This window comes from Chrysochloris asiatica, unplaced genomic scaffold (assembly GCF_000296735.1).
Source record: "Chrysochloris asiatica unplaced genomic scaffold, ChrAsi1.0 scaffold00217, whole genome shotgun sequence".
Taxonomy (NCBI): Eukaryota; Metazoa; Chordata; class Mammalia; order Afrosoricida; family Chrysochloridae; genus Chrysochloris; species Chrysochloris asiatica.
The window spans coordinates 1,468,370-1,477,283 of record NW_006408735.1 but is presented as its reverse complement, the minus strand read 5'-3'; positions in this window follow the sequence as shown (position 1 = coordinate 1,477,283).

Sequence of the window (8,914 nt, the reverse complement as noted above, 5' to 3'; positions counted from 1 at the left end):
ATATATATATATATAAAGTGTCTCAGCCCAGACAACTGGAAAATTTCAACAAACATTCTGAGAAGGAGGGACACCAATTTAAACCAAACTATTCCAAAACACAGAAAAGGAATTAATGTTCCCTAATCCATTCTATGAAGCTAGCATAACCCTGATACCAAGAACATGAAATACACAACTGTAAAGGAAAGTCACATACAAATATACCCATGATATAGATGCAAACATTATCAACAAAATTTTAACAAACAGAATTAAACAAAATATAAAAAACAGAGTACACCATGATAAAGTAGAATTAATAGTAGGAATGCAGGAATGCAACTTTAGAAATCGATCAGTGTAATTGGCTACATATGTGCAGCAAAGGAAAATAATCACATGATCAATTCAATTAACACAAAAGTGTTATTCTGCAAATACTAACATCCTTTCCTAATAAAAACTACCTCCCAAATAATAGTCCTGGTGTAGCTTTGCGGGATAATGTGTGGGACTTCAAGGTTGGTTTGAACTGCAAGGTCGGCGGTTCAAACTCACCAGATGCTCCTAGGAACACCTGTACAGGGTCACTATGAGTCAGACCCAATTCGAAGGCATCTAACAACAACGGTGGAGGAAAATAAGGAAGAAGTCAGGTGAGTAGTACAAGAGCAATCAAATAAGATTGATACAGCATAGGAAGCAATTAAAAACCTGCAAACAGAAGTCCAGATTATTAATAATAAGATATCAGAAATGGGCAATTCACTGAAAGGGGAAAGGAACAGAATAGAAGAGATGGAAGCCAAACAAGGGAGCTGGAAGACAAATTTCTCAATACTGCTAAGATAGAAGAGCAAGCAGAAAAAAGGATAAAAAAAAAATCTGAAGAGAGTCTAAAATTCATGCTGGATAACATGAAGAGGAACAACTTAAGAATTACTGGCATTCCGGCACAGGAAGAATCAGAGAAGTCCAAAGAGGAGATAGTTAAAGAGCTTCTGAAAGAAAATATCCCTAACATCTTGAAAGATGAGAAGATAAACATTCAAGAAGCCGAACGTACCCCAGGAACGATAGACCCCAAAAGAAAGTCACCAAAACATATAATAATCAAGCTCTCCAAAATCAAAGACTAGGAGAGAATACTAAAAGCAGTCAGGAAGAAGAGAAATGTCACTTATAAAGGCAAGAAAATCAGATTAAGCTCTGACTATTAAGTGTAGTGATTACGAATCAGGCTGCGAACCTTAGGGTTAGCAGCTCGAAACTACCAGCTGCTCCGTGGGAGAAAGATGAGGCTATCTGCTCCCATAAAGATTTACAGCCTTGGAAACCCTGTACAGGGTCGCTATGGGTAGGAACCGACTCAACGGCACTTAACAACAACAACATTCAAAACAACCCATGCAAGCAAGAAGGCAAGAAGCCCTACAAGAAAAAACAAACAAACAAACAACTGTCAACCAAGAATCATCTATCCAGCAAAATTATCAATCAAATATGATGGTGCAATCAAGACATTCCACGATAAACAGAATCTGAGAGATTTTATCAAAACCAACCCAGCACTTCAAAACATCCTAAAGGGAGTTTTGTGGACTGAAAACCAACAAGAACAGACCAGTGATTGACAGCCATGGCAACACCACCTGGAACTCAGTCAACAGATAGCAGAGTCCAGAACAGAACAAAGCTACAACAAACTCAAAGGAGCTGGGAGGTTAACCAAAGATCAAAATTATTTCAATCTCAAAGAAGGGACAAAGGAAGCAACAGAGACTCAGGTGGTGAGAATGTCAGGTAAATTACAGGATACAAAGAAGGGGCAAAATATTTAAGAAGACACTTCAAAAAAATAATCATACCAATGATAATTATTCATTTGAATAAATTTTCAGAACCATTAATTACCAGAAAATAAAAATTAAAACCAAAGTTGAATCCAAATACAAAGCCAATAAAATTACTAAAAATAAAAAGTCTAAAAATAAAGTGAGAAAATATGGATCCACCTCAGGAAACTTTTTCCTTACCTTTTCCTTTTTCATTTTCCATTTAGAAAATGACTCATTAGGAATGAAAAAAAGTATTAGAGTTTTGTATTAGAGTTTCCCCATGATAATTTTAAAAGTAAATATTACAGGATGTGTGGGGTGAAGTGAGGGGAGGGAGGGGAAGGTGGAGCACAGGGTAGGGAATAGACCCAGGATAGTGGGTGCTGGGGGCAAGGAATATATAAGAAGTGGGAGAGGAATGGAAGAACAAGGTGGATGGGAGAACAGTTAGGCAGGTTTGCATGGGCTAAGAGGGATAGAGGTAAATAATGATGTATGCACAACCTTGGAACAGCAGTGGTCTGGGATAAAGGGATTGAGACATGGTTGGAATGGAGAAAACAGGGGAAATAATATTAAGATGTTTGAATCCTGAATCCCATCCAGAATCTTCTGAGGTGGGAAATTTCTACTTGAAAGGACATGCAGATGAGCCTGGAGCTGCTAGAAGAACAGAAGATACTTCTTGAAAGACAGACCAACAGGAAAATTAAAAAAAAACAAACAAACAATAATGGCAGACAGACTGACTACTACAAGATCAAGCAAGTTGCTCGCCCAGGAGCCACAAGGCAAGTGGTCGGGTCCCCTCAGGGCAAACCCCCTTCCAAGACTAAGACTCAAGGGGAATACACGAACAGGTATGTGGTCTGACTGGTGACCATTTCGGACACCGAAAAGGGGAAGTGGGGGAAAATAGTGAAGAAGTTGTGAGCTAAGTCAAAGCATGTTCAATAGACTCCTGTGACCCCACCAAGTTCAGACATGGTTGGCCAGCAGTATGGCAAGACCTGGGGACACCTGGGCCCAGAGTCAGTAACATAGCCACAGAGGACTAGAATCGAGAGTGATGTGTCCAGCTGATAAGAAGTGAGGAGAGAGGCACAAGAACACCCACACTTGCAGCTAATAGCCACCTGACCTGGTTTCAATGGCTGGATGATCAGAACTCGACTAGAAGAAGAATGACGAGGAGAAAAAGAGTAATCTGATGCAATTTGATGAACTTTACCTATACCTATGGATGCAGTAGCTCAAAAGGGGGAACAAATGTTTACAAGAGGCTCATTCCCACCCCCTTGTACATAGGGTAGACAGGGATGGGCAACTTAGACATTGGCTACCCAAAATGGTGGGGCTACAAAGGCAAGAAGTGACTGGCTTACAAGCTTTCAAGAGGGAGCCCAGATCCAGAGAACACAGGGTAAGGTAGAATCTCCACTGAGTAGTATCCAATATGTCTGGACGGGGCTGATGAAAAGAGATGGGGATAAGATTCTTGTGGTACAATAGTGAATAATTGCTATCAGGACTGACTGTAAGGGTTGAAAATGTAAAAGTAGATGTTTTGTAGCAAAGGATCATAGTAGTTGACTTTGCAGTCTAGGAGCGGAGGTCTCTGCTATCATCCAAGGAGAAGAGTGGAGTGCAGGACCCTACCCTGAGAAGTAGTGATGCCAGAAATGGAGGTAGAGAAGATGACATAGAGAAATGGAATTGCTGAGGACTCTAGACCCAGAGAGGTAGAGGGGCTGTGTGCTGACGACCAAGGGGCAGACTTGCAGGGTGTACCCTTTGGTTGTTTGATGATGCATGGCGGGGATTGTAATCATGGCAATCAATGAAATGATATATGATAGGATGAATGTAAAGCTAATGTTCTCCCATGCACTCTATCACATAATTCACAATAAAAACTTTTTTTTTCTTTAAAAAAGTAAATATTACACACAAGAAAGAAACTTTAAATGGAATCTTTGATGACCTGGTTCTCATTCAATGTATAAGAACAAGAAGAAGAAAAAAGAAGAAAGTTTTTTCCTATCCTGTATGAGTTATAATGAGCAAGATTGTGCTCTCTTCTTACAAACAACTCAAAATTTGGTTCAAAAGATTTTTTTCTTATTCATGTTATATAAAAATGGGTGGGGCAAGCAAAAGGGTACTATTCACAATAGTTTTTCAAGGATTCAGGACACATATAAAGATATCTTGAGCAGGGAAAGAGGAAGGTTGGAAACTCCTTCAGTCATTCCCATCCACCTTCAATTGACACTGCCATATGAGAGTTTCAGTCAAACTGCATTGATCAAAACACATCTAATTGTCATATCTATCTTCAAAGATTTTGAAGTCTAATCGTTTTACTGGAAGAAGAGAACCATTTATGTGAGGATCTTAAATAACTATCATATGTCTCAACTACTACCTCAAATGTATTATCAAAAATTGACTGCATCAACAATTTCATAAGAGTAGTATATAAAAGTTTTATATGTTATTCTTTTTTAAAAAATAATTTAATAATCAAGTGATATAAGCATTTTAAGTGTTCCACTTAAAAATTAGAATTGATTAGATTAGATAAGAATTGTATGGGAGAATGCATTGCATGAGAGAATACATTGTATGAAGGAATATGATAGAGACATAAAATCCTAAATTTAATAAGGCAGAATTCTGGTTTGAACTTGACCTGGAAGATTCATCTAAGAAAATAATAAATATTGTTGAATGCTTTAATAATAGATCATGTTGGAATCATTTGGGTGACCATTTCTAAATATTTATCCTAAAGGATTGATTCTCCATTTTACACACATAGAATTTTAAGAAGAGTTTTGCAAGGTTTGATGTATGCATTGAATAAAAATAATGAAACTCTCCAGTAGTAGAATATCCTTAATTATGTTAAAACATTATAGAATATGTTGTTGTTGTTAATTGCCATAGAGTTGGTTCCAACCCATAACGACCCTGTAATATAGGAAACATAATTCGGTTTCCAGCTAATATGCTGCATATATATGTTATATATATGCATTATATAACAAACCATGGCTGAAGTTATATCTGAAGAAACAAGGCATTTAAAAAAGCATCCATATAACTCATCCTAGTATTAAGGATTACACACACAACTGCAACAACATGTATGAAATATACGAAGAGAAACTGTGAATGGTGGGAAAAATCCCAGTGGAATCACAGCCTTAAAGGGTTTGGGACTCATTGTTCTTAAATAAGGATGCAATTCTAACACTACTACAGGGCTCAAACAGGTCCTTAGCATATGTATATAGCCTGTGATAAATGAATGAGAGATTGAATGAGAAAATAAAACAGCATCTTAGAAATATATTGGATGGAATTTTCAATAGAGGTTAGTGCTGTCACCTTATTTGCAACATTTATGAAAAACCGAAATATCAACAAGTGTTTGGACTCACCCAACATTTATGTATAGTGTCTAATCAATATTTTGTGGAAGGTTACAAATTGCTTTATTTTGGATTTTAAAATAGAATGAGGAAGAAATCTGATATATGGTTTTAATTATGTTGTCTGCTCATTGATCATCCAACTCAGCTGTCATGTAAAAAATACAAGAAACTGAAACAGTACAAATTACATGAATAGGTAGACAAAAGAGGCAAAGAGGCAAATTGAATGAAACACTAGTGGCAGTGCACTTTGAGAAGTCATTAGAAAAAATGAAAATGGCTCTCAATTTCAGAAACATATTTAATTGATCTGTATTTTACTTTTGACCACATAGTATCTGGATCAGTCAATATTGTATTTAGAATTCAGAAAGACTTCTTAAATTAAGGGATACTAAAATTTGAGAGGAGAGTTTTTATAGGTAAAAACACAATTTAAACTAATTATAGTTTGTGAAATACCTGAGGGTATGCAGATAAAAAGGAAAGTTGGGGGGGGGGGGAATCTAAAGAGGTCAAGCATCCAGTGAGAAAATATATACCTGTACAACAAACATGGAATAAATAACAAATTATATTTCTTTGGCTTAATATTTTAATTCTAGCTATCTCTCCTAGAGAAATACTTACTTTTGTTAACATAATAAAAGGCACTTCACTGAAGCATCGTTTATAATAATGAAAAATAGAGCATAATCTAAATGTCCATAAATACAAGTGAAATTAATAAATGGTCCATAAACTATATAACAATTAAATGTCATATATATAGATCACACATATATATGGAATCCTGTTGTAGTACTATAAGATAAGCACATGACTGCAATGTCAGTTTGAACCATAAGGTAGATGATTCAAGTCCATCAGTTATTCTTCAGAAGCCCTAAACAGAGTCACTATGAATCAGAAGCAACTCGATGGAATTTAACAACACATATATACATGCATTAATTCACAGTGCCACACCAGGACTCCAGATGTTAAGTGCCTTAGAGTCGGTGCTGACTCATAGTAACCCAGTCTAGGGTAGTGATTATGATTTGAGCTACTAACTTCAAGGTCAGTAATTCGAAACTGACAACCATTCTGTAGGACAAAGATGAGGATTTCTGCTCCCATAAAGATGTATAGTCTTGGACACCCTACACAGGGTCAAAATAAGTTGGAACCGACTCCATGACACATAAACAACCATATACATATGGAGTCCTGGTGTGGTGCTGTGGATTAATGCACTGGACTGCAAAGTTGGTTTGAACTGCACGGTTGGTGTTTCAAGCTCAACAATTCCTCCTCCAACAGCACTTAACAACAATATGTGTTTGAAGAAGTACAGCCAGAGTGCTCCTTGGAGGTCAGAATTGCCAGACTTTGTCTCTTGTACTTTGGACATATTGGCAGGAGGGACCAGTTGCTAAAGAAGGATATCATGTTTATTAACATGGGGGGTCAGAGTAAAAGAGGAAGACCCCCATCGAGATGGCTTGACAAAGTGGCAGCATCAATGGGATCAAGCGTGGCAACAATAGTGAGTTTGGACCAGGATCAGGCAGTGTTTTGTTCTGCTGTGCATAAGGTTTCTATGAGTCGGTACTGACTTGATGGCACCTAACAACAACAACTATATATGTATCTACACACACATATAAATACTCACACGCATATACAGACATATAGGGAGTCCTGTTGTCACTGTGATTACAAGTACTCAGCTGCTAACCTAAAGGTCAGTGGTTTAAAACAACCACTTCTTAGAGAAAAGATATGGCAGTCTGCTTTCATAATGTTGGAGACCCAGTGAGGCAGGTCTACCTTTGTCCTATAGGGTCACTATGAGCTAAGAGTCAGAATTTGCTTGAAGGCAGTTATACACACACACACACACACACACGCACATAAGGGAAAGTAAAAAAGTATTGTTACTCTGGTTCTAGTTCATATACATACAGGTTTATTCCAAACAACGTATGTTTAAACATGCCACTAAGATTAGTGGTTGATTGCAGACAAATTCCCTTATTTATACACATATCTTGTTGCAAAACTAAAGCCAAAACCAAACCCACTGTTATCAAGCAGATTCTGATTCATTGTGACCCTTAGTTTTACAAAGTTGTAAATATTTATAAGAGCAGACATCCTCATCTTTCAACCTCACTGGTGGGTTTGAACCACTGATCCTGTTACTAGTTTAATGCTTATCTTACAGAGCTACTAGGGTTCCTTATAGTCTTCTTGTTGCTGTTAAGTGCTGTCAAGTTATTTCCTACTCCTTGCAACACTGTGTAGAGTTTAGTTTAGGTATCTCTCTCTCTCTCTCTCTCTCTCTCTCTCTCTCTCTCTCTCTCTCTATATATATATATATATACACACATACACATACACATATATATGGGAGCACTGGTGGCTTTGTGGATTATGCCTTGGGTTGTTAAACAAAAAGACCAACAATTTGAATCCACCAGCTGCTTCATAGGACAAAGATGAGGCTTTCTGCTTTCATTGGGAATTGTAGCTTCAGAAACCCTATACAGGATCATTATGAGTTAGAAATGACTCGATAGCACTTGGCAGCAATTATATTACATGAGTAAATGGAAAAGAAAAGCACAGTGCAATAAGTTTAAGTTTAAGCCTTAAAATATTGTTTAAGTAAAAATTAAAAAATAATATAATGTAAGATTGCTTTACCTGTTTCTATTTCTACATGAAAGGAGCCCTGACAGCCTAGTGGATTAAGAGCTGGGATGCTAACCATGAGGTCATAAGTTCGAATCTTGCAGCCATTCCGTGAAAGATGAGGGAGAAAGATGAGGTTTTCTGCTCCCATAAAGATCAATAGCCTCGGGCACTCTATAAAGGGTCGCTATGAGTCGGAATTGACTCAATAGCACACAAAAATGGGCTGTTGTTATTAAGTGTAATTGACTCAATTAAGACTAACAAAGTGTCAGTGTTTAGGGTTTCTGAAGGCTTAAAAATTTTTTTTCTGGAGCAGAAAGCCAATTCTTTATAACACAACAACTGTCGGACCGAACCATGGACCTTGTGGTCACAGGCCAGTCCTTATCATAAGGAGCCACTGTGCTATGAGAAATGGGTTAGAAGTCTACCATATAAAAAGCAGCAATTATAAATGGAAGTGGGATAGGGGAACTAATTGAACTTGAAGGACGGGGGATTTGAGCTTTATTTTTAATATTATGTGCTTTCAGGGGAAATTTGCATGTCAGGCAATATCAATGCATAACAACAGAAATAGATGGGAAATGGATATGCAAAAAATGTTAATAGTGTGTTATTCTGGGAAATTGGATTAACAGTGCTAGTCTAAATTTTATTCTAATTGTTTTTATATATTTCCTAAAGCCCAAAATAAAACAGAACTCCCATAGATTCACTGAGGATATAAATCTTGAAAGTAGATGGACTTTAGTGGTAGCTTAAGTAAAGGAGGTTTTACAAAAAAGAACAGAAAAATCAAAGAAGAAAAATACATTTTTTATAAAAAAGTTCACAACTTTAGAACATATAAGGGTATAAATGCAACACTTGAATGAACAATGAGAATAGTCTCAGAGAATTTCAAATTAATATTACTTAAGAACTTTAATAGATACTACAGGTTGCTATTCTTAAGGTTTTCAG